This window comes from Perognathus longimembris, chromosome 28 (genome assembly GCF_023159225.1).
Source record: "Perognathus longimembris pacificus isolate PPM17 chromosome 28, ASM2315922v1, whole genome shotgun sequence".
Taxonomy (NCBI): domain Eukaryota; kingdom Metazoa; phylum Chordata; class Mammalia; order Rodentia; family Heteromyidae; genus Perognathus; species Perognathus longimembris.
The window spans coordinates 42859502-42886742 of record NC_063188.1 but is presented as its reverse complement, the minus strand read 5'-3'; the positions used below and the strand labels follow the sequence as shown (position 1 = coordinate 42886742).

Genomic DNA, 27241 nt, shown 5'->3' with positions numbered 1-27241 from the left:
TGTCTATTGACTTGGGGTTTGGCTTGTTGTTCTCTTTCTAGGAAATTAAGGTGTGTCTTTAAATGATTGAGTTGCTGTTTCTCCAGATTGTTGGTGTATATATTCAGAGATATAAATTTTCCTCTGAGTACTGCCTTTGCTGTGTCCCAAAGGAGCTGGTACTTTGTGTCCTTCATCCTGTGGAGTCTTATTCTTACAGCTCAGGATATGGAAGTCTTTTTTTCTTTTAGAAATAGTTTGAGGCTGGAGCTCTTATTCACAGAATGAAATGCTATTGATAAATTCCTTCCATCTCTTCCAAGGAATATTATTCTCAAGGAGCCACTCAGTGTGTAGCTGCTGTGTATTTAACTTTTCTTCTTGCTCAGGTTGTTTCCAAGATGTCCAACACAATATAGTTTGCTTTAGTCTCTCAAAGTGAATCATTGCTTCAATCACTTCATTTGCCTGCTTCGTCTTTACTTGTCTTAGGTCCTGCTATAACTCTTCAGCGTTCTGTGGTGATCAGGTGATAATACTTAAGTCATGGCAGAAACAAGTCTTGCTGGTTCAATTAAAATGTGACTGTTTTTCAGTTCTTGGCACAGCTGGCTATTTGAGGGTCCTTCCCTAAGCTCTTGTCAAAGTAGGTGTGAAGTTGTGCCTCTTTTTTGTTTTTAAGTAATTTGTAGGGATTTTGCAGGTATATCTACTGGAACATGCTCATTTTAATAGTGACAAACATAGTCATAAGAAAATCTTAACACTGAAGTACATAATTTTCAATATAGAATTGCTAATAACCAAATCCTTTGTTTGTGGATTTTTGAGGAAAGGACGGTAGTAACCACTATTCTTTTTTTGGTAAATTTTATTGTAAAAGTGATGCACAGAGAGGTTACAGTTATCTAAGTAAGGTAATGAGTAAATTTCTTTTTGAACATTGTTACCCCCTCTATTTACCACTAACCTTTTAGATTTCCCTCTGCCAACATTGCTCATAGTACTCCAGTATATTAGAATTTTTATCTTTTTCTTTTCAGTTTGGATGTTAGTTATGGAAAGATGCTCTTTTTCAGAGATTGTAAGTAGTATATTAAGTAAAAAATCATAGATACAATAAAAGTTTCATAAGAGACCATGCATTATAATATGACTTCACATTTAATTTGAATGGAAATGCAAGGACTTTCAGGATAAATTGTCTTACTTCATTTTATAATTAAATATATTCAGTTAAATGAAAATATGTGTTTTTAAACTAAATCTAGGCTAGTATCACTGCACATATTGTTAGATTTAATGTTTTAGCCACACTTGTGAGTTTATGGTGCATCTCAATGGTAGGTTGACATGCAAGAAATACCTAGAACCCAAATCGAGAGACAAAGGATAAAAAGACAAACAACTACAAAAGCAATACTTGCAAAACTGTTTGGTGTAAACCAACTGAACAACTCATGGGAGGAGAGGGAAAGGGGGATGGGGAGGGGGGAATGAGGGAGGAGGTAACAAACTACAAGAAATATATCCAATGCCTAACGTATGAAACTGTAACCTCTCTGTACATCAGTTTGACAAGAAAAAAAAAGAAATACATAGAAATGAGTTCCTTTACCAGTTTTCAAATATTTCAATGAGAAGATAAAATAAATAGAAAGTTACAGAAGTGTGATTTAAAAAATTCCTGACTGCCTCTTGTGATGACCAGAACTTTCTTTATGCCATTTGAATACTCTTAATAGGAGTAGGAGAATTCATGTGAGTGGAACTGGCCTGCTGCAAATGAATTGTACTTAGTGTTTTATGCCAATATGAATGGCAAGGAGCCAGGACTTGAGAGAAGCACATAGAAGCAACAGAATCTTAGTTGCCTACGGGAACAAGTGTTGTTTGCACACCCTGTTAGAGGTTACTAGTTCAGACAGGATGTTTTAGCCTTGGTGTGTGGTGATCTGGCTTATGCCTTTGAGGTAGGTGTCCATATTTTAAACATAAGACCAGTCCTAGAAGAGGGTAAATATTTTATGTAGCACCTAGTTATGTATCTTTTGCATGCATTTACAATAGATTGGTTATTCATTTTAAATAACATGAAGGTATATTATAATGTTGAGCCCTCTAATTTTAGTTGTCTATTTGTATGTGAGAGAGTAGCGGCTAGTATATTGGAAATTCTGTATAAAATTTTATAGGTATACATTTGCATTTAGTGAAGTTTCAGGATCTTTAAAAGTAACTTTCATTCATTGCAAAGTGATTATATGAGCCCATCTTCTGTTATAATAACAAAACAACCCAGGGTGAATTTGTTATAAAGATAAGAGGTTTATTTAGCTTAAAATTTTGAAGGCTGCAAATCCAAACAGCATGCAAACAATTTTACCAAGGACCCTTTTGGTTGTATGACATCATGGTAAATGACATAATAATAGTAGCCCATATCAAAAATAAGAAGAATTATCGCTAATGTAAAAGATACATTACATGTATTTTTGCCTTTGTATTATGTTTAACATGCTTTGAACCTAATTGCTTAGTGAGATATTCAGAAATAGTGTTATACTTTTATTGTTTCTATTAACTGACCTTGTTTGTAAGTTTCACATTTACAGAACAAAGAAAGGCAAGTAAGATAATTTTCATGCACCACTTCATATCTGCCCTCTGTACCCCTACATTTTCCCCTACAGTTAGGTTTTCATTCTTATGTTGTACATTTCTACAGTTCTGTGAGTTTGGTCAAATATTTAATGATTTGTATTCATGTTACAGTATCATGTAGGATAGTTCCATTGTCCTAACATCACTCTATTTATCCCTTCCCCAGCCCCCAATCATTCATCTTTTTATTATCTCCACTCTTTCACCTACTCTTTTCAACTGACATTGAGAAATATGCTTTTAAGTGCGTTCTATGTATTTTCTTGATTTGAAAGCTCATTTGTTTTGTCATTGCAATAGTATTCCATGCCACAGGTGTTCCCATTTGTTCATCCTTCCAACCAGTTTCAACCAGTTGACGACCTTGGTTGCTTCCACATTTTGAACAATTATGATAAAGCTGACCAAAACATTTATGGTTTGAATTTGATTTCTTTTATAGTCTCTTTCCTTTCCTCCCTCCTTCCTTCCCTCCCTTCCCTTCCCTTTCTTCTGTTCTTATCTTTTTTCCTTCCTTCCTTCCTTCCTTCCTTCCTTCCTTCCTTCCTTCCTTCCTTCCTTCCTTCCTTCCTTCCTTCCTTCCTTCCTTCCCTCCTTTCCTCCCTCCCTTCCTTTCTTCTTTTCCTCCCTTCTCTCCTTTCTTTCTTCATTCCCACCCTCATTTCTCCTGCCCTCCCCTTTCTTTTTCTTTATTTCACTTCCTTGATTGCTTGTGCTTGCTTGCGTTTTCAACTGAGCATATACCAAGGAGTAATTGCTGAGTCAATTGGTGAGATTATGTTTTGTTTTATATGATAAGTGTTACCTTTTATGAGGGGGAAGGAATCCGATTTACAGACTAATTGTAGTAATCACAGACACTTAATTCTAAACCTATTTTTATTGTAGATTTTATTCATTTATGTATTGCCTACTTATAATAAATACCCCTTTAAATTACTTACTGTGCCCATCCATTTTCAAGTCTATCCCTTCTCTCTCCCAAGCTTAAAGCAATGCCATTTTGAATGTAAAGTTAATTGTTTCATATTTGTATTTATTGTTTTAAGTTACTTGATTCTTTTTTTTTTTTTTTTTTTGGCCAGTCCTGGGCCTTGGACTCAGGGCCCGAGCACCGTCCCTGGCTTCTTCCCGCTCAAGGCTAGCACTCTGCCACTCGAGCCACAGCGCCGCTTCTGGCCGTTTTCTGTATATGTGGTGCTGGGGAATCGAACCTAGGGCCTCGTGTATCCGAGGCAGGCACTCTTGCCACTAGGCTATATCCCCAGCCCCACTTGATTCTTTTAACACCCTTCTCAGGACTAATTAACAAAATAATTTTGTTTTTTACTTAAACTGTCTGATAATAGTTTTTTTTTTTAATTTTGATACAAACCCAGGCATTAATGACTTAGGTTTCATTGGTAACATTAAAAGAATGTCTTCTAAAAAACTAAGGCTGTTAGTAAAATTATAAAAACCAGGAAGACTATGATTATCACATCATTATGTAAAAGAGATCCTTGGGGGAATTCATCAAATTGTTAATGCCAAGAGTCATGTATTTTAAGTCTACCTGTACCCTAAACCTAGTGAGAATATTGCCATTTCAACTGAAACATCAACTGGATTGAAAAAGACTTAAAGGGCCAGGGAAATTCAAGCTCTCAGCTGAATACTACCTAAATTGTTCCATTTACACCTCTGTACAGCTAGTTTATACCAGTTTACATATCAATAAATTTTAAAAAAGGATAGCTATGTGATTCTTTGATATACTTTGTAATGAGAATGAAGTTGAAGTATTCTAGAAACCTTTGCTTGAGCAGACTAGGGAACATAATTCCTGATTTACTTAGTACTCTTTAAACATTGTTTATTTATGTGTGCATGTATGCATGGAGCTATGTCTTATAGGACTTCCTTCTATTTAACAACAGTTAACCTTTGCAGTTGTACTTATCACTCACTGACAAATGTTATTACATTTAAGAAAATTTGAGCTATCATACAAGTTGCATATAACATGAATGGAAGTTTTACTTTCTTACCAATTTCTTAAGTCTTTGAGAATCTAAAAGTCTCTTTCCCTTCTTCTAGAGCTTTATGGGTTGTTAACACCTCATACTCCTCTTAGTGACTTTTAAATATTTATACAGTCTTAAAACTCATATAATCAAGCAACTCCACTTCTAGGTATATGTCCAAAGGAACTAAAATGAATAGGTTAAAGAGGTATCTGTATTACCATGTTCTTTGCAGTACTATTCAATAACAGCAAGATGGAAATTTCCTATATGTCCCTCAACAGATAAAAAGAGAATGTAGGTTATCTGCACAATGAAATACTAGAAAATCTTTAAAAACAAGGATATTGTGTCATTTGCAAAAGCATGATTACACCACAAAACATTATGATGTCTGCAGTAAACTAGGCATGGTTAAACAAGAAGTTTATGATCTCATATATGTGGGATCTAAGTCTGGCTATGTGTACTTTTCTTATATGTCAAGTCACACAGAAAGATTCGAGCATTATTTCTTTAAATCTGATTATCTAATGAAGTAGATTAGATGTCTTTATAGTTCCAATTTGTATTTAGGCTGTTTTACTTTGAAAAGTGTTTGTATTTGGTGATAGATTCTGTTAATAATGTGATGTTGCTTTACTGTTATCCATTAATCTTATCAAATTCATTGACATGGATAAATTACAAAGATCCCAGTGTGTTTATGAAACCTAGAACACCTCCAAATGAACCTTAAATCTACTCCCTCCCTCCAATCAATGCTCTCATCCAGACATATTCCAGAGTCATTATCTTTGCAAAACATGCAGATCTAGGTTGTTCCAAACATCTGAGAAAAAATGTTTTAGTCTATGTAGGCTAGGAAGGCAAGAGTAGCTCTCTTTGTATGTCTGTCAATTATTACTTGTCTTCCCAAGCAGAGTCCAGAGTCCCTCTCAACCCAATAATGTTTGGAAGGTTGTTTTTAAGTATAAATTTACCAGAGATATGCTAAAGTGCAGACCTGAATAATTTTTGCTTCTATTTCTATTTGTTTCCACTGAGAATGGATTTTGTATGAGGAAAAGGAACAAGATGCAAATACCCAAGTTGCATGAATAAAATCTGATTGTTCTTAAGTTTCCTATTAAATTTTCTGATTTCTCAAGTTGGGAATGGCCTGTTCTCTTCAGGTTAGCTCATGAACTTCTTCCTTCTCTTTATAAAGCAATTTGTAGTCAGGCACCCACCAGTGGCTCATGCCAGTCCTAGCTACTCAGAAGGCTGAGATCTGAAGATCCAGGGTTTGAATCCAACCTGGGCAGGAAAGTCCGTGAGACTCTCATCTTCAATTATGTACCAGAAAATTGGAAGTAGCACTGTGGCTACAGTGGTGGAGTAGTAGAATTGAACACAGAGAATCTCAGTGATAGATCCCAAGACCTGAGTTCAAGCCCCTGGACTGGGTGTGGGGTGGGGGTGTGCTGCGTTGGGTGGTGGGAGACAGTGTGGTGAAGCCTAGAGGCCTAGGATGAATGGATAAAGAAATGTCAGTCTGGGGCTGGGAATATGGGCTAGTGGCACGAGTGCTTGCCTCCTACACATGAAGCTCTCGGTTCGATTCCCCAGCACCACATATGTGGAAAACGGCCAGAAGGGGCACTGTGGCTCAGGTGGCAGAGTGCTAGCCTTGAGCAGGAAGAAGCCAGGGATGGTGCTCAGGCCCTGAGTCCAAGGCCCAGGACTGGCCAAAAAAAAAAAAAAAAAAAAAAAAAAAAGAAATGTCAGTCTTAAAGAATGATATCATATGATTTCTTTGATTAAGTATTGACAATGTAGTGGATGCAAATAGAAACCTTCATGTTGAATGGCTTAAACCAGAGTTTAAAAGAAAAATATTCCTATGTGGAATCTACATTTAAAAAAGATATGTGCATATAGCTATATATCTCCATGTACATATCACGATAGTAAACGGATCAATTCAGAATATACATCGCTAAAACAAGTCTTTCTTGAGTTTTTAGATATATAAGCTAGTAAATGGCAGAAGATAATTATAAACCATTTCAACTAGCTTTCTTTTATATCTCAGAAAGAAAAGATTTCCTTCCATTGTGAAATCAAAAATGAGAACTTATTCTCCTTACCTAAATATTGATATATTTAATGTCTAAGATCTAGCAAAGATTTGGCTGCCCACATTAAGTAGAATATTATCTCTTAACATTCCAAACAGATAAATGGTTCATAATAGGCTGAGCTCTTACCTAATACCTTTATATGTGGGCTGAGTTTGGTTTATTTGTGAGTATATTTGATATAATTTTTTTTTATTAATTGGACATAAATTTTTTTACAAGGTGTTGTGCAAAGAGGGTGCAGTTACATAGTAGGGCAGTGTGTACATTTCTTGTGATATCTTACGACCTGTTTTTCTATTCCTTGTCTAGGTCAGGTTGACATATATGCAATATACAATGTATCAAGAACATATACAGTATTCACAGACTTGGTCTCTACTGTCTCTCCGTCTCCCTTTGTTAACAGTCATATATCAGGGAGATCATGCCCCTTTGTTTTCTGTGTTCTAGGCTTGTCTCACTCAACATTATTTGTTGAAGTTCTGACCATTTCCCTGCGAATAACAGTATTTCACCATTCCTAATCGCTATGTAGTATTCCATTGTGTATAAGTACCATATTTTTTGGATCCATTCATCTGTGGAGGGGCATCTGGGTTGTTTCCATATTTTGGCTATTGTGAATTGTGCCGCCATAAACATGGAAGTACAAATGCCTTTTTGATATCTTGGATTTTGCTGTTTAGGATAGATGCCTAGGAGTGGTATGGCTGGGTCATAGGGTAGGTCTATATTGAGCTTTTTGAGAAACCTCCATACTGTTCTCCAAAGTGGTTGTACTAATTTGCACTCCCACCAACAATGGAGAAGGGTTCCTCTTTCCCCACAGCCCCTCCAGCACTTGTTGTTTCCTGAGTTCAGAGTATAGGCCATTCTAACTGGGGTGAGGTGGTATCTCAGGGTTGTTTTTATTTGCATTTCCTTTACTAGCAGGGATGTTGAGCATTTCCTCATATGTTTGTTTGCCATTTTTATATCTTCTCTTGTCTAGTCTCTCTTTAGCTCTTTTGCCCATTTCCTAATAGGTTTATTGGGCTTGGAGGGGCTTAGTTTTTTGAGTTCTCTGTAGATGACCGATATCGGGCCTTTGTCTGTTGCTGTGCTGGTAAATATCCTTTCCCATATGGTTGGCTGTCTTTCTATTTTGGTGGCTATGTCCTTAGCTGTGCAGAAACTTTTTAATTTGTAGTAGTCCCATTTGTCGAGTCTTTCCCCTATTTGTTGTGCCCCTGGGACTCTATTCAGGAAGTTCCTTCCTGTGCCTATAAGTTCTAGTGTCTTTCCTACTCTGTCCTTCAGTAGTTTCAAGGATTCAGGTCTGATGTTGAGGTCCTTGATCCATTTTGAGTTGATCTTGGTGCATGGTGATAGGCTTGGGTCTACTTTGAGTTTTCTGCATATGGCTGCCCAGTTCTCCCAGCACCAGTAGTTGAAGAGGCTATGTTTATTCCATTGTATGTCTTTAGCTCCTTTGTCGAATATCAGTTGGCTGTAAGAGTGCGGTTTTATTTCTGGGTCTTCAGTTCTAATCCATTGGTCTTCCGATCTGTTTTTATACCAATACCATGCTGTTTTTGTTATGCCTTGTAGTAGAGCTTGAAGTCTGGTATTGTGATACCTCCTGCACTGCTTTTTTTTGCCTAGAATTGCTTTGGCTATTCTGGGTACTTTGCTGTTCCATATGAATTTATGGATTGGTTTCTCTATTTCAGTGAAGAATGTGGCTGGGATTTTGATAGGTATTGCATTGAATTTGTATAACAATTTGGGCAATATGGCCACTTTCACTATATTGATTCTGCCTGCCCATGAGCATGGGAGGTCTTTCCATTTCCTTGTGTCTTCTTTGATTTCCCTTATTAGATTTTTGTAGTTTTCATTGAGTAGGTCCGTCACGTCCTTGGTTAATTTGATCCCTAGGTACTTTATTCTTTTTTTGGCTACTGTAAATGGAATTGTTTCCATAATTTCCTTTTCTGTTTGTCTATTGCTGGTGTACAGAAAAGCTGCTAACTTTTGTGGGTTGATTTTGTATCCTGCTACTTTGCCAAATTGTTTTATTAGGTGTAGGAGTTTGGATACTGAGTTTTTTGGGTCCATCAGATATAAGATCATGTCATCTGTGAATAGGGATAACGTGATTTCTTCCTTGCCAATGTGGATCCCTTTGATGTCCTCCTCTTGCCTTATTGCTATGGCTAGGGATTCCAGCACTATGTTGAACAGAAGTGGGGAGAGTGGGCATCCTTGTCTTGTTCCTGAGTTTAGGGGGAATGATTTAAGTTTCTCTCCATTTAATATGATATTAGCAGTTGGTCTGTTGTATATGGCTTTTATTGTTTTGAGGAATGTTCCATCTATTCCTGTTCTCTCCAAAGCTTTTAATAGGTATGGATGTTGTATTTTGTCAAAGGCTTTTTGGGCATTGACTGAGATAACAATGTGATTCTTGATTTTAGTTCTGTTTATGTGGTGAATTACGTTGATTGATTTACGGATGTTGAACCATCCTTGTGACTGAGGGATGAAGCCTACTTGGTCATGATGTTTGATATTCTTGATCAGTTTCTGGATCCTATTAGACAATATTTTATTGAGGAGCTTTGCATCTGTGTTCATTAGTGATATTGGTCTGTAGTTCTCTTTTTTTGTTGGATCTTTGCCTGGTTTGGGAATGAGTATGATATTAGCTTCGTAGAATGAGTTTGGGATTTCTCCCTCCGTTTCTATTTCGCGGAAGAGTTTGAGGAGTATTGGAATTAGCTCCTTACTAAAGGTTTTGTAGAATTCATTGGTGAATCCATCTGGGCCTGGGCTTTTCTTAGTAGGGAGGTTCTTGATTACCTCCTGTATCTCACCGTAAGTTATTGGTTTATTTAGTTGATTTATTTCTTCTTGGTTCAGTTTGGGCAGTTTGTACTTCTCTAAGTATTGATCCATTTCTGTAAAATTATTGTTTTTTTTGCTGAGTAGAGGTTTTGGAAATAGTTCCTTATGATTGTTTGAATATCGTGTGTACTTGTTGTAATTTTTCCTGTGGAGTCCCTGATTTTACGAATATGAGTCTCTTCTCTTCTTTTTTTTTGTAAGTCTTGCAAGGGGTCTGTCAATTTTGTTTATTTTCTCAAAGAACCAGCTTTTAGTCTTATTTATTTGTTGAATGGTCTTTCTATTTTCAATCAGATTTATCTCTTCTTTAATCTTTGTGATCTCTCCCCTCCTAGTCGTTTTAGATTCTGTCATTTCTTGTTTCTCCAGTTGTTTTAGTTTCATCATGAGGGTATTCACTTGCTCTGCTTCCATTCTTTTAATGTGGGTGCTGAGTGCAATGATCTTGCCCCTCAGTACTGCCTTAGCTGTGTCCCATAGGTTTCTTTGTGATGTGTTTTCTTTGTCATTGTGGCTTATGAATTCGTTGATTTCATCTTTAATTTGATCTGTGGCCCAAGTGTTGGATAGCAGCGTGGGGTTTAGCCTCCAAGAGTGTGTATAGGCTCTGTGGTATCCTTTGTTGTTGAGGGTTACCTTTACTCCACTGTGATCAGATATAATACATGGGATGACGTCAATACTTTTGTATTTGCTGAGGTTCTTTGTGTGGGCTATGACGTGGTCTATTTTGGAATATGATCCATGGGCTGCTGAAAAGAAGGTGTATTGGTTCTCTTTAGGGTGAAAGGTTCTATATAGGTCTGTTAGATCCATTTGGGAATGGTGTTATTTATGTCCTCAGCTCCCTTACTAATCCTCTGGGTGTTGGATCTGTCTCTTGGAGAGAGAGGAGTATTAAAGTCACACACTATGATTGTGTTTGCGTCTATCTTGCTCTGTAATTCTTTGATAATTTGCTTGACATATGTCGGTCTTCTTTTGTTTGGTGAGTATACATTTATCACCGTGATTTCCTGATTCTTGATTTTTCCTTGTATTAATATGTAGTGTCCTTCTTTGTCTTTTTGAGTGGACTTTAAAGAGAAGTCCAGCTTGTCTGAGATAAGAATGGCTACACCTGCCGTTTTGTTGGTTGCATTTTCTTGGTAGATCTTGCTCCATCCTTTCACTCGAATCCTGTTTTTGTCCCTTGCTGTAAGGTGGGTCTCTTGTAGACAGCAGATGTCAAGTTTTTGTTTGCGAATACATTCTGCCAGTCTGCTCCTCTTTATCGGGGAGTTTAAACCATTTATATTTAAAGAGATCAAGGATAAGGGTGTTTTTTCTCCTTCTATTTTCTTGGTGGGCTGTTTTTTCCTCTTTTTTTTTTTTCTTGTCTTTAGTGAGCTGGAGTTTCTGCTGAACTTTGGCTATTGAAGTTTCTTTCTGATTCTGTCTGTGTGTCTTTTACGATTTCTGTTGGGTGGGGTTCCCCTCTTAATATTCGCTGTAGGGCTGGTTTTTTATTCACATACTCTTTTAGCTCCTCTTTGGTGTGGAAAGATCTGGTTCTCCCTTCGAATGTGAACTCCAATTTCGCTGGATATTTGATCCGAGGTTGTAAATTGTTATTCTGGAGTACTTGGATGGTGTTCTTCCACTCACTTCAAGCTTGGTAAGTTTGTGTGGAAAAGTTGGATGTTATTCGAATCCTCTTCCCATTGAAAAAAGTTTCCTTCTTCATTTTGGCTGAATTCAGAATTTGCTCTTTAATCTTGAGGTCTGTAGTCTTGAATATTATGTGCCTTGGGGTGGCTTTCCTGGGGTCTGGCCTGCCAGGTGTCCTATAGGCTTCGGTTACCTGGATGGGGTCCCCTGTGAGATTGGGGAAGTTTTCTGCAATAACTTTATTGAGAACATGATTAAGCCCTCTGCTCTGGTATTCGGCTCCTTCTTCTTTTCCAATTATGCGCAGATTATATCTCTTGTCTTTGTCCATTAGTTCCTGGATTAGTCTTCCCTGAAGCTTCACCTTTTCTTGGAGTGTGGTCATTTTCTGGTTGTTGTCAGCTGCTTCATCATCCAGGCGAGAGATTCTGGATTCTATATGGTCCACTCTTTGTGTTATAGTTTCAATTGCGGAGTTTATGGATGTCAGAGAGCTATTTATGGTTGTCATATCAGCTCTGATCGTGGAGATTTCTTCCTTTATAGAGTTGTATTTTAAATCTATTTTTTCATGCATTTCAATTCTCAGGATGTGGAGATTTTCTTTAAAGGCAGCTTGCATTGTATCCAGTTTTGCTTCCATTTCTTTAAAGCAGGCTTGCATTGTATCCAGTTTTGCTTCCATTTCTTTCTTGGCTTCCTGGGTGTCCTTCCAGATTTCCACTCTAAATTGCTGGAATTGTTTTCTGATTTCATTTCTGATGCTTTCGATCATTCCTGTTAACATGGCCTCATTTGCTTTTTCAGTCTCCATCTCCTCTTCAGTTGTGCTGCTTTTTGGAGCTGGCGAGTTAGCTTGCCCTTTGATGAACTGAGTTATGTTTCTTTGTGATTTGCGCATCTGGAGATCTGGATGGCTTCTCAGGTTTGGTTTGTAGCTCTTCCCTCCCTCCTGTGTAGACGTGTCTACGGCAGCAGCTGCTGCCGCTGTGGCCCCGCCCACCAGTGCAGGGTATGCCTACCAGAGTGGGCGCTGTCGCCGGGGGCCCCGCCCTCCTGTGCGCTGTGCGTCCACTGCAACAGGCACTTCGGCGGGATATGCCTCCCAGAACAAGTCCCAGGTTGTTGGGTTGTGCTTGCGCCTTCCCGCGAGTCCGTTGGGGGGGGCGGTATGTGTGGGGCCCAGTGGGATCTACTGTCCGGGTGTGGCTTGGCACCTTCAGACCTCACCTCCGCTGTGAGTGGGGGACATGATCAGGCTCAGGTGACCCTGCTGGGCTGGTATTGTCCATCAGCGCCTATGGTTTTAGTTGTAAGAGTCTGCGAGGTCCAGGCGCCTCGGGTGGGGTTTGCACAACCGTCCGTCTCCCGGCCCCTGTTGGGAAGGGGGCGGGGCCGGTTCTGCCAGTTCAGGAACCTGTGGGGTGTTGGTGCTGCTGCGCCCTTCCCCTGCTACACTGACTTCCCAGCGCCTGATGGGAGCTTCCCCGCCTGATTTGGGGGTTCTTTGTTCCCTCAGGGGTGGGGGAGGTTGGAGGGAGGGAGATCTAGCTTCTTTGTCGGGCTTGGGTCTCAGATAGCTGGTCTCCCGTTGGGGGAGAGGATAATGGGGCACTCACTTTTGCTGCTTTGTATGTGTGTCCCACGCAGCAATTGGCCCTCCAGGGGTTGGCTAATTGTTGTGGTGGCTTCCCTGGTTCCCGATTTCTGCTGTGCTGGTTTCCCTTGTCCGAACCCGGTGTGGACCCGAACTTCTCGTCGCTGCCGGTGTGTGTCTTGGTCTGCACCCTGCCTTGTGTCCTTGTGGTCTCCCACTATATGAATTCTGCGCTCCTGGCAGCCTGTCTCCCGATCGCCGGGTTCCCCTTTCCCAGCCTGACCCTGTTTGGGCCAGGGTCGGCTGGTGGAGGGAGGGTGCCCCTGTGAATCTCCGGCTCCATGTAGGTTTTCGGTTCTTCTTTTTTGCTCCTTTTTGTTTTCCTGCGTTTCTCCACTGCTTCTGGCTGCTGGTTTTGCTGGGTTCTTGATGGGGTGTTGGGTGTTGGAGTTCCCAGCTCACTATTCCGTTGGAGGGAGTCGGGGTGCCTCCCTATTCTATCGGCGCCATCTTTCCTCTTATGATATAATTCTTAAGAAATTATTGTATCCAACTGGGTATAGGGAATAAAGGGAATTGACAGGCATTGAAACCCAAACTTCACTTAAAAAATAACTTATTTTAGATAGTGTCTAAAAAATTGGTGATTTTCCTTGTACACACTACAATGGTTTAATGTTTGATAGGAACATATCATTTATCACACAGATTTGGCCACCATTTCATTTGGAAGAAAAACATAACCAATGTAATACTTGCTCAATAAAAGTTTCAACTTTTAAATACATGAATGTACAATTATTTCAAAAACTCAACTCATACATCCCAAAGCATGATAAATTTCTTTTATAGTACACCTGAGTTATACTGTTCTCATTCCGAACTTAACCAACTTTTTGGGGGCACTCTAGAAACAATGCTCAAGAAAATTTACATATTCTGAATTTCAAACTGCTGGTGGCTCTCTTGATCTGTCAGTTCATTGTTGAGGGTCAAAACTGTTGGTCTACTGCCTTCCTGTCCTATCAGTTCTTTTAAATATATTTTCATCTAGATTATAAGACTTTATTCTGAGACTTCTGGTAATTATCATTAGTTCATTATCAACAACACAGTTTTATTCTCTCACATTAAAAAAAATCCATCTTTTGGCCTTCCTTTGGGAAGCTTGTGAATTTCCTTTGCAGGAGAATTTGCTAAGTATAAATTACAGTATTGATGTTTTATGTAAATTGTCCTTGTATTATTAAAAGAAACCCAAATGTCTATTCATTTTTTTTTAACTTTCATATTCAAAGTTTCAGTGCTTTTTTAATCATGTGATTTATGTTGGACTTCTAGTAGTATAGGAATTTTGGAGGTAAGAAGGTTAATAAATATAAAAACCTGTTGACACAATGACCTGTGGACACTTCAGCTCCATCATCTGTACCATTGTAGACTTACTGTTACTTTAAATGAATTATCCGTGATCATTAAGTGGAAGAGTTACAAGAATTTATGCAAATTATTTACAGAGGGCAATTCCACATAAAGTTGTTCTCAGTTTGAATTCTTTTTATCAATAATGATATCACTTTCCATTTTTATAAGCTGCAAATCTGATTCTTCTGCAAAGAATGTAGCGTATATGCAGTTGCTAAGTTTTAAAATAATAAACGATTCTGTTCCACTGGTCTTCAGGCATGTTAAAGTGCCAATACCAAGCTGTTTTTATTACTATAGCTTTATAATACAGCTTGAAGTTTGGTATTGTAATTCCTCCAGCACGTTTTTTTTCTGCTTAGGATTGATTTTGCTATTCGAAGTCTTTTATTTTTCCATTTGAATTTCAGGATTGCTTCCTGTATATCATTAAAAAATAGTGTTGGGATATTAATGGGTATTGCATTGAATTTGTAGATAGCCTTTGGCAATATTGCCATTTTGACTGTATTCATCCTCCCAATCCAGGAGCATGGGAGGTTTTTCCATTTCCTTAGTTCTGCCTTAATTTTGTTTTTCATGTTTTTAATGTTCTCATCATAGAGGTCTTTCACTTCTTCGGTTAAGGTTATTCCTAGGTATTTTATGTTTTCTGAGGCTATTGCAAAAGTAGTTGTTTTTCTGATTTCAGCCTTGGTCTTCAGGTCATTAGCATATAGAAAGGTCGTTGATTTTTGAGGGTTTATTTTATATCCTTCAACTTTGCCAAAGTTTTGGATCAGCTCTTGTAGCTTGGGAGTAGAGTCTATGGGGTTCTTCCGGTATAGGATCATGCCATCTGCGAAGAGAGAAAGTTTAACTTCATCTTTTCCTATGTGGATCCCCTTTATGTTTTCTTCTTGCTCAGTTGCTCTGGCTAGGAATTCTAGTACTATGTTGAAGAGCAGGGGAGAGAGTGGACATCCCTATCTTGCTCCTGATTTTAAATGAATCGCTTTACCTTTTCACCATTTAGAGTTATGCTTGCTGTTGGTTTGTCATAAACTGCCTTTATGATATTCAGTAGTGTTCCCTGGAGTCCCAATTTTTCCAGGGCTTTTATCATAAATGGGTCCTGGATTTTATCGAACGCCTTTTCCGCATCCAGAGATATAACCATGTGGTTCTTTACCTTGCTCTGGTTGATGTGGTGGATTACATTAATTCACTTGAGTATATTGAATCAACTTTGCATCCCTGGGATAAATCCAGTTTGATCATAGTGTATGATTTTTTTGATGACCTGTTGAAGTCGATTCACCAGAATTTTGTTGAGAATTTTTGCGTCAATGTTCTGTTATAACTTACTTGGGTATCTTTCTAGGAGTAAAAGTTTCTCTGGAGTGGTAAAACTGGGATGTCGGAGGGAGCTTTGTTAGGGCTCTGCTGTCCCCCCCCCCCCCCCCGCCTTCTTCCCGGAAGTGCCCATATTTTTTAATCCACTAAAAACAGTATCTCTCTTTGCTCTCTAATTATAGCCTCCCTACTTTTCCTCTTAACTGTTTCTTATCATTCTCCTTCTTTACATTATGCTTGAGTAGAAATTTTTGATAAAGGCACTCACTTTGGTTTCCTTTTTAAACAAACATATCCATTACCAGTCTTCCAACCTCAGTCCTCTGTCAGTGGCAATCACTAATTTCTTTTGTTTCTCAGAAGTTACCTAATTTGGACATTTCCTACATGTGATTGGGTGTAATTTGTGTTTCTTCTGTTTAGCATCTTTCTCTTGTTATTTGTTTTCGAAGTACATCTGTTAAAACATGGATTAAATTTTCATTCTCTTTTGTATTATCCCATGGAATACCATATCTTATTTATCCCTTCATCACCTGTTGGAGGTCGTAGGGCCTCAATGTTTGAGTTCAGGCATGCTACATTAAACTATATTTTGTATTTATTGTAGCTGCTGTCCACACTACTTCTGAGGAGTCATTTACGTATGGGAGACATTGATTTCTACAGCCCCACCTGAGATACTATAACTAGAGTTTTATCCAGGATGCAAAAAAAGAAAAATTTGAGGAATGATCTTATGTTTTTTTTTCTCTTTGTTTTCCTCTTTATCATTTCCTTTCAGTTATTATGTATTTTTCTTTTCTTTTTTGCTTATTTTGGTGATATTGAGGATTAAACTCAAGACTTTTCAATTGCTCGGCTTTCAATTTTGATTCTGCCGAATTTCTAGCTCTTTTTACTTTAGTCATTTTGCAGGTAAGTCTTGTGCTTTTACCCATGATGGCCTTGTACTACAATCCTGCTTTCAGTCTGCCTTGATACTGGGATTATAGACCTGTGTCACCATACCCAGCTTGTTTTTAAGATTGGGTAGGATTTCAGTAACTTTATTTCTTGGCTGGCTTTGAACTTGAATCTTCTTGTCTTTGGCTGTAGGTTAGTTGTATTTACTGCTATGATACCCCACAACTCGTCTGATCTTATGTTCTTTTCTCATTAGAGACAATAAGGAAGAAAGATGGGAAAATTCTGGTGACAGAATATACAAAGTTGTAAACTAAAAAAAATCCAAAACTCTATAAACTTTACTGAGACTTCCCTGTTGAAAGAATGTTTATACAAGCATCATTCCACTTAGGACCTGTATATCTGTGTCTTATCTTGTTGAAAGGAGGTTATATGTTAATACCAGTTTCTTTTCTCTTTTCTTAAGTCAATATTCATTTATTAAGTGCATCTTATTTTTTCTAGGCACTGTGCTGAATGATAGAGAGACAGCAATAAGAGGTCCTTACAGAAATAAGAAATCATGTATACCAGAGATGTTAGACAGGTGAATAGTTTATTATCCTCCCATGGATTAATGTAAAAAATGGAGATATATGGAAAACTGCAGGCCCATAAGTGCCACTGAACTCAGATGAAGTGGAGCAAGGAACTAGTATCTGTGGATATTTGTTGTAAAACTGAGTTTTAAGTTACATAATCTTAATGGGCATTAGCCATTAAGAATTGTAGTAGGTAAGAATTCTAGGTAGAGTCAAAATACTCATAGAGGCACTGGTGTCATGCTTTTAAGTAACTCAGGTGGTTGGTATTCTACTTGTGCATAGAGCAACAAGAATGTGCCAACTTAGCAATGGCCTAGCATGTGCTATGTAGGAGTTTAAATTTTTATCCTAAAGGCAGCATAGCATATAAATACATTAAGTGGAAAATTGATAGTGTATGGTTAAAATATTAAAAACATTAAGTAACCAAAAAGATTGCTCCAATTATGATAAAAGATGATAGGAAGCTGATAAGCAATGGGGAGAAGGCATTTGGCTCTGAGAGAGACCTACTAGTTACTTTTGGCTTATGAAATGTAGGCAACACACTGCACATGACTAATGTAAGAATGAACACTTGGGTCTATATGTTGTGTAATGGTAGTAAGTGCAAAATTTACTAATTTACTTTTAGAACTCCATAAATGTTGATATGCATCCCTCAATTTCCTAAATTCTAATTCTGTTTTTTCTTTCTTTCTTTCTTTTTTTTTTGGCCAGTCCTGGGCCTTGGACTCAGGGCCTGAGCACTGTCCCTGGCTTCTTCCTACTCAAGGCTAGCACTCTGCCACCTGAGCCGCAGTACCCCTTCTGGCCATTTTCCATATATGTGGCGCTGGGGAATTGAACCTAGAGCTTCATGTGTAGGAGGCAAGCACTCTTACCACTAGGCCATATTCCCAGCCCTGTAATTCTGTTTCCTAAGGTTATGTTTTAAATCTTGACTGGAGGTTTTGATTGGTGATCAATATAGTGTCAAATCAGTGAATCAATCAGTAATATTCTAGTAGGTAGCTAACTGTAGCCATTATGTATAAAGTGTTTTTCACGTTATTTCCCTCCTTTTTACGTTCTTGGAGGCGATTATAGTACAGGTTTTTTACATCTCCTATTGCTTTTGTGTTATAATGAATATAAAAGCACTTACATCCACAAATTTTAGTGTATTATTTATCTCTCAAGACTGAAATTATGTCATGTTGCAAGAGAATGGATGGAACTGGATGTCACAATAAGCGAGCCAAACTTGGAAAGAGAACTATTCCTGTTTCTGCTCACATGAAGAATTAAAACATGAAAAAAAATAACATTATTGTAAAGGCAAGAATGTTTAAGAGAGAACTTAGTCTGTAGTGAGAGGGAAAAGAAAAGGGTGATGGGTGACTATTATATAAGTACTACATATATATCAATTGCATATATTTTAATTTGTAAAATACATATATACATGTGTAATATATATATATATATAAACAACAGCATAATGAAAAATGAAAACCACAAAAAACTGTTAACAGGGACAATGGAGAAGAAGAGAGTTAAGAAAGAGCAAAATTGTAGATAGAATGAATTTGATCAAAGTTTATTTTATGCATGTGTAAATAATACAATGAAACTTCATCATTAGTTTATTGTAGTAAAATGTTTTAAAAAATTGAGTGGGATTCTGAAAGTACTTGAGTAATTTTCCTAGAATATATTTTTGTACCATTACTCTTGCAGGCTTCGTCAGCTTTGTGTGTGTGTGTGTGTGTGTGTGTGTGTGTGTGTGTGTGTGTGTGTGTGTTAGGTTTTTTTTATTTTTATTCTCTTTTTTTCTTTTGGGACTTGAACGCAGAGCTTATACACATTCCCTGAGGTATTTTTCTCTAGTCTAGCACTCTAATGCTTGACATTTCCATTTCCAGCTTTTTGTGGTTAATTAGCAATAAGAATCTCATGGACTTTCTTGCCTGAGCTGGCTCTTAACCAGGATCCTCAGATCTCAGGCTTCTGAGTAAGTAGTTTTATAGGTAGGAACTGACAGTGTCTGGTATTCACTCTGCTGGTTTGCTCACTCACCTCTCATCCTCTCTAACTTGAGGTATGCCTTAGGTCTGGATTTTTACAACTTCATTTAGGGTAACAGTCTCACTGATTTGTCTTCCTTGATTGGCTTGGAGCCCAAATCCTCACATGCCACTTCCTGAATAGCTACCATTATAGCAGCAAACCACCATTACCAAGTTCCTAGAGCATTTTAAAAACAGTTTATTATGAAATATTGATTTGTTTTCCATTCTTTTAGTGTGTATGAGTTTGAACAGTGGTGCTTGAATCCAGGATTCATGTTGAGCATGTGCTGTAGCATTGAGCAACAATCATTGCCCTATAACCTTTGAACTGTATTGCCTAAAAGGACAGAACTCAGTCTGACTTATGTAACTGAATACAGTGGTTGTTTAATGCTATTCTTAGATCTCTCTCTCTCTCTCTCTCTTTCTCTCTCTCTTTGTTGGGGACATTAATTGGTAATTTCATTGAAACATTTACTGAAGGCCTATTGTATTCAAGGAACTTGTAGACCATTATAATGTAATCTTCCCCAAGGTTTTGGATTCTGCATTTTCAATGTCTCAAATTCATTGCTAGCCATCCACAATGACTTTTCTTCTTTTTCTACTATAAGAAATACAGTTCTACTATAAGAAATACATGGGGAGGAGGGAGGGGGGAGGAGGGACAAGGTAACAAACAGTACAAGAAATGTATCCAATGCCTAACGTATGAAACTGTAACCTCTCTGTACATAAGTTTGATAATAAAAATTTGAAAAAAAAGAAATACAGTTGCTATTAAAATTTTGCTGAGAATATTTGATCTTCAGATGTAATTATGTTTCCATAGTTACGTCTATATTAGGTATGTATTCCATGTCAAAAAATGAAATTGTGAGAATTTTATCAGCAAGATTAGCAAATAATTAAACCAGATAGCAAATTGACATTTTAAATCTTCCTATTCAAAATGTATTAATTTTTCAAAGTAAGACAACAGTACTGTAGATGAGAAAGATGGCAGTTTTAGTACACTGAGTCTCTTGTATTGAGGTGCTAGTAAATATCTCCTTGACAGGTCATCTCTGTTAGTTCTTTTGGTATTGTTCTCACCATATGGAATTTTTCTTCTCTCCCCATTTTTTAATGTCAAATGATCACTGGTGTACCATATATTACTTTAGAGAACTTTATGAATTATCTGACTTATTTAAAATCTATTTAATGAAAACAAGCAATAGAGCATATCTAAATAAATAATCAGTACCTGCTTTGAGGTTTTTTTGAGAGAAAAGAATGGAACCATCAGTTATTTTTATGAAAATTGGTAAATTCTCATTTGAGACACCAGTTATTTTGGGCTACATGTAAGTACCATAGAAGTGGTTTTTACAGTAATTAGTGAATCATGTTAGCTTAAAAGCTCTTAAACCACAAATGTTGCCTAAGTTCATATCTTGATGACTTTTAGTTTATGAATAGGTATTATACCCAAGAGCTTCTGAATTTAAAGAAAAAAATAAAATCTAATTTGTTTTTGATACCTTCTTGTAAAAATTATGTCATAAAATCAATTTATTGCTACCATCTTTGTTCTTGACCATAGTAATTTTAAATTTAAAGTTTGAAATCATTTTTATATAATGGATATTGATAATGTATTTATTTCTTTGAGATATTGTTTTATGAGTTCAACTTAATAATAGCAAATGCCAAATAGAGGCATTTATTGCCAGGTAGCAACTGGTCACATTGTTTGCACACAGAACTTCAGGTGAGGTCAAACCCATTGTAAAGTATATATAATCACACACATTTTGTTCCCCACTGCGTGTAGTTAAGTAACAGATAATATGCATGTAGATAATTAACAGTTTCAAATATATTCTGAAAAAAAGATGTTATATATATGTGTGTGTGTGTATGTATATATACATATATACATATTAGTCTTTAGAAACATCTATATGGTGTATATACAACAGATTTTTTAATGTTAGCTTTAAGGTTCAAAAAATAGGAAAGTGAAAATCAATATGGAATTGTCAAGTCTGCAAAGTATGTTACTTTGGGATTTTACAGAACTAGTTCTGAAAGAAATGTCAAAAACTTCATCTTGTAGCAATGGTCTTTTATAATGTTTGACTAGAAAAAACACAGAAATCAAACTACCACCATGAAACGATTTAAAAATTAATCCATACTTGAGACCCCTGCATCATTGTGCTATTTTAACATAACCTCCTTCTGTCACTTATAAAGAACTTCAGAATATTACATTTCAGGCAGGAATATATTACCATTGTAACTCTGAATTCTTTTTGCTACTTAATTTTTAAGGTGTGTGTGTGTGTGTGTGTGTGTGTGTGTGTGTGTGTGTGTGTGTGTGTGTGTGTACAGTAATCTTGGAATAACCTCTGACCATGAGCTTGGTATTTCTCTTGATGCTCTTGTCTCAAGGTCCCCATTAAAAAGAATAAGGATTGCTGCTTCTCAAACCTTGCCAGATATTCGGCATATTACTTGCATGTACAATGGAGGTACTAAGGATATCAGTCTACCTTTGGGATAACCTTGTTTATTCACTTATAGAACATTTCAACTACTGTATGCATTATTTTAACAACACTACCAGACCTTTGCTTGTAAGATTTTGTATGAAATACATAAGAGGATTCTGAAATGTCTAATTCAGTCACAATGACACAGTGCTCAAATGAACTATACCAGATTTAATGAGCAATATAGGACAGAGACACATGTACTGGACACACTTGGGAAAGCGATTACATGTACAGGGAGTAAAGCGATTACATGTACAGGGAGTAATTAGCATGAAATATGAATACATTCCTATAAGTAGTCTTGATCTATGGGATTTCATTATTGTGAATGATTTTTGCATAAAGCTAATGAGAAATTCAGGAGTTATGCTGTATAAAGAATTTTAAAATAGCATTCTTAACTTTTTGATTCTGCTAAGTATCACTTTCTACAGCAAAAAAAAAGAAGATGCAGATCACAAAACAGTGTGATCAAATGAATACAAACCTGTCTTCTACAAAGTCATATATATACATATATGACACACACACATACACATACACACATACACACACATATGGAAAAGGATCCATACTTTAGATAAGCTGTCAAAGTAATGAGCAGGAAGTTATAACTTTGACTCTTGATGTAGAAAAGATTAAAAATTGAGTATCACTCTAGCTTGTTTCTCTGGCTCACAAAAAGGATTCTACCATTTATGTCATGCCTCTGGATGAGTTTTTTGCTGATTATTTTGGAGATAGAATCTTGTAAACTTTCCTGCCTTTGCTGTCTTTGAACCATGATACTGTAGGTCTCTACCTTGTGAGTAGCTATTGGTGCCATGTTCAATTGCATATTTCAAATAAGGTGTTGTGGGGATGTTATATTTTCTAATATGTACCTCTAGCTAGAGAGATGCAAAACTTAGATTCTACCAAATGAGTCAATGTTGAGGAATCATCTAGAAAAGGAAGGCCAGTGAGTCATTTAATTATTTAAGGCTCTGGGTAAGAGTTATATTTAACTCTGACCGAAAAACACAATTCCCCAATGCCAATGCCCACTGGGGTATTCAACTTAACCAACCTTTTTTTACCCTTAATTTGAGGTTTGAAATGTAACCTAAGATTCCTTGGTGTATAAAAGAACTTTTGATAAGTGTTAAACACTAAAGTTTGAGGAAATAAAGTTGTTTTTTAACCACTTCCATACTCTAGTAAAGTGAAACATTGGATTCTTTAAATAAATGGTTAGATTTTATGTCAAATCATGAATATTAACATCTTGTTTTATAACTGACTTCACATTTTCCTTCTAGTTTTCATTTGCACACATCTTAAAACTGCTAGAGCAGTCAGGATCATTGAAGAAAATTCAGTAACTTTAGATGTAAAAGGAGTAAAAAAAAGCATCAAAAGACATTTAAAAATATTTTAAAGACTTTACAAGAACTATAGCATTGTCACTGAAGATCATGAGGCTATGAAACATCTTGCAAAAATGTAGACTAATAGTACTTCACAAGTAGAAATATCACGGTTGCCTTCAACCCCAAATTCTACTTTTATTGACATTATTATAAAATGTATGTGATTCGAGCAGGGAATTTGTAGAGCTGGGATTAAAGATAATATGCAGCAGAATAAATTTAGCAATGGCTTTTATAAGTTCTAGGCTTTAACAAGTCGAATTAGTATATACTTTTATCCATTTCACTTTTGAATTGGAGAGTTGAGTAACTCGAGATGGGGCATAAGATAGATTAGTTGTTTTAAGGATTGTTCTTTTATTTGTGAAAACATATTTAACTTTAGAGACATTGACTTTATGGTGTTTCAATAGGTGAATGACAGTCATTAATAGCAGAGAAGACTTGCTGTGTCCACATTATATACTTTCTACTCAAATTTACCTAAGGCTCCACACCTTTAGATTTCTCGTGATGTATAGGTACTTTAAAAGAAATCTCAAATGTGTAGTTGAATAAAGTATTTTGTTTGATGCTATGTACTTTTAAATGGTAGATTAGATTTGCACTCTGAGTTATTGGTAGAGTGTTTTAAACATGCTGTGTATTGCTAACTTGTTTCTACAAAGGCTGTTGAAATTTTAGTTCCTAACAGTCATGTATGGGTAACACTAATTTAGAGACTTATTCAAATCTAAATGCCATGACTTGAAAAACCTTCACCAAATTGATGGGTTAGAAACTCTTAATGTTTGTACTCACTTGCTTACTAATTCTGCTAAAGAGTTTTATTGCCATTCATGTTTTTTGTTCTTTTTTTCATTCATTTTCTTATTGAAGAGATAATATTTTTAAAAAATAATTTATTACATATTTCCATCAACCCCTCGTCATGTGTGTTGTGTACATTTTTTCTTTAAGATTTGTATTTGTCTTTTGAATTTTTCCTATGATATTTTAAGATGAACTTAAGGTCTCATTGTGGCAATGGTGGTGACTATTTGTAAAGTTGGTGGAACCATTTAAACTAGAATTTTTCTTTTAAACTAAGAAGTTTTACTTGAGTTGCTTCAGGGAAGCAGAGAAGTGTAATAATTGTAATATAGACAGACTCAAGAGAAATTATATATGTAGTGCTATTCATTATCCCTGGCTTCCATTCAAATCATGCTAGATTTGTTATTTTCATATTTTCCTTCCTGAGCCTCCATCTGTGACAGTCTCTTGGCAGGATTTCAATCTACTTCTAACTTTATGAGGGGCTGAGCCAGTTCCTCCTGCTCTAGGGAGGAGCTCCCTATCATTGTGCATCTCTTGCCTTGGAATTCTTCTGATGTAGGAGCAACACATGCAAACATGGAGTGGAGGACAGTCAAGCTGCCTAAATCTGAATTGATTCCTATCTATGTGATAAAACCTAAGCATATGAAGCTGGGCGATGGTGGCTCACAATTGTAATCCTAGGTACTCAGGAAGCAGAGATGTGAGGTTCCCAGTTCAAAACCAGCATGGGCAAGGAAAGTCCATGATTCTCTTACCTGCAAACAAGCACCCAAAAAGGCTGTAGCTCAATTGTTAGCAGGCTATCCTCGAGCAATTAAGCTTGTGGACAGACCCAGACCCTGAATTCAAGCCTCAGGCCAGAAAAAGATGACAAAAAAACAACACAAAGCAAAACACAAATCATGTGAAATATGAGAGATCATGATCTAAAATTGTCATTTTGTAGATGAACCAAAACTAGAGACTGCTTTTGCATGCTTTCTCCTGTGCACCAACTTTACTGAATAATTGTTAACTTGGTTAATTCTCTGCCAAATAGAAGATATTAAGACACCTTTTCAGTATGGATATCCATTACACACTTCGACTGTACTATCATAAGTCTAATATTTTCTTGATCTAATAAACTGTGATGATTTTTTTCTTTTTAGTGGTTAATTGTGTGATTGTTTATTGTCAAACCTTTGTAGGATGAGACTTGGCAAATAACTTAGCTGTGTGTGTATTTCAGAATGTGTTGTCTATAGTAGTATCCTGTGTAAAACATTATTATGGAAAACATTTATTAAACACATTTGTATGTTTATTAACACAGTGAGATAAAAGAAAGTATTTTCACAGTTTATATAATTTAACAACGCATATCCATGTCAGTTTGAGTACTGCTTTACTTATGGATCTCACAATAATTTTGCCTAGCTATTATTTCTGAATTTGGGCTGTTGCAGGTTAGAATATGTTGGGTTCTCAGATGAAATATATTATTTTTTCCTGATCTGACAGGACTGTAGCTCAGATCATTAGATGTCAGAGCTTTGAGCAAACCTGCCTTGAGGTGGTTTATCTTTTCCAGTGATATGAGACATGTACTTTGAATTTCATGTATACCTCAGGTTTATTAGCCTGTGCATAGGTTGTTTTGAAGGGTTTTCATTTTAATATGTAGATCGACACACTTTTGTACATGTTGCTAGAGGCATTTTTTCACTGCTATGTTTTAGAAATCAAAATAATAAATAATATATATGGTGTCCATTGTTTTCCTTTCCTCAGTCTTTTTTTTTTGACAACTGTAACCTCTCATTGGGAGTGTGAGTAGCATTCCTTTTCTACTTTTTTCCTCTTTATTGTTTTAAAAATAATGACTTTTAGAAAAGATAGTGTTTTCTACATATCTGGACTTTACTAATTTGAAAATACATTCTTCAGTTTTGAATGGACTATATATTTTTTTTCTGAGCCATTTAGGCTTAGAGAAAACTTAAGAAGGAATTCAGACCTCTTACATAGCAACACATTTTATTTTCATTATTATTTTCATGGTGGTTAATACAAAAGTCACATACTAAGTGAGCACTCTATCATCAAGCTATACTCATAGGCTTGTCTAACTGAATTTCATGTATAACTAATACATGAAATACATTAGTATATGAAATACATTAGCAATACATTACTAATACTAAATACTCTATATTCATGTAGTGCGATTGCTACAATTGATATACAGTATCAATAAATCATGATTCCTCAGAGTCCACAGTTTACATCAAGATATACCCTTTGAGGTTTATACTTATATGAGGTTCCACAAGTACACATTATGCTTTCTATTGTATGTTAATATTGGACTTATCCCTTTGTGGTAATCATCTCCTCTTCTTTTGCATTCATTCATTTCATGCACAACCTTTTCTGGTATTTCTTTATTGGTATGACGTTGTAACAGATGCTGCAGGAGGTTGCCAACTTGTGTGTTTCTAGTGATAGAATGGAGTGATATGCGAGAAAATACTTTATAAGGGATAATATGCCTTGCTGACAGAAGGAGATATTTCTTTTATTTTAAATATAATTTTATTGTTATTATTAAGGTATTGTACCTGAAGGGTGACCATTTCATATGTCAGGTAATGCATATATTTCTTTTTTTTTTGTACAGTCACTCCTTCCTTCACTTTCCTCCTCAGATACCTGCCAACAACTTAATATAGATCATAGATCATTTTCCAAATCATGTACTGTACAGCACAAATATATTTGTTAACCCTCCCCAAAGGAAAGTTGTTCAACTCACTTTAAGTATTGTCATGCTCTAATTATTTTTCAGACTTTTTTTTTAGCCAGTCCTGGGGCTTCAGCTTGGGGCCTGAGCACTGTCCTTGGCTTCTTTTTTCTCAAGGCTAGCACTCTGACACTTGAGCCACAGCTCCACTTCTGGCTTTTTCTGTATATGTGGTGCTGAGGAATCGAACCCAGGTCTTCATGTATGCGGGGCAAGCACTCTACCACTAGGCGATATTCCCAGCCCTATTTTTCATATTTTTTTGAGGGAGGGGCACTACTGGGACTTGAACTAAGTGCCTGGGTGCTCTCCCTGAACTTCTTTGGCTCAAGGCTGGCACTCAATCACTTGAGACACAGGACCACTTCTGGCCTTTTCTGTTTATGTGGTATTTAGGATTATAATCCAGGGCTTCATGAATACTAAGGAAGCACTGTGCCAATACGCCACATTTCCAA

General features: G+C 36.7%; 1 protein-coding gene and 1 long non-coding RNA gene across 2 annotated transcripts in view; one reads left to right on the top strand and one right to left on the bottom strand.

The window, feature by feature from the left end:
• The window catches only part of Diaph2 (diaphanous related formin 2), an 826225-nt gene that overhangs the window by 279903 nt on the left and 519081 nt on the right, over positions 1 to 27241 (top strand). The window lies entirely within an intron of this gene.
• LOC125344280 lies at positions 2438 to 26088 on the bottom strand. Its single transcript, XR_007209454.1, has 3 exons — positions 26076 to 26088; positions 13780 to 13783; positions 2438 to 2563 (listed from the first exon to the last, which is right to left on the bottom strand). It is a non-coding gene; the product is annotated as an uncharacterized LOC125344280 (long non-coding RNA).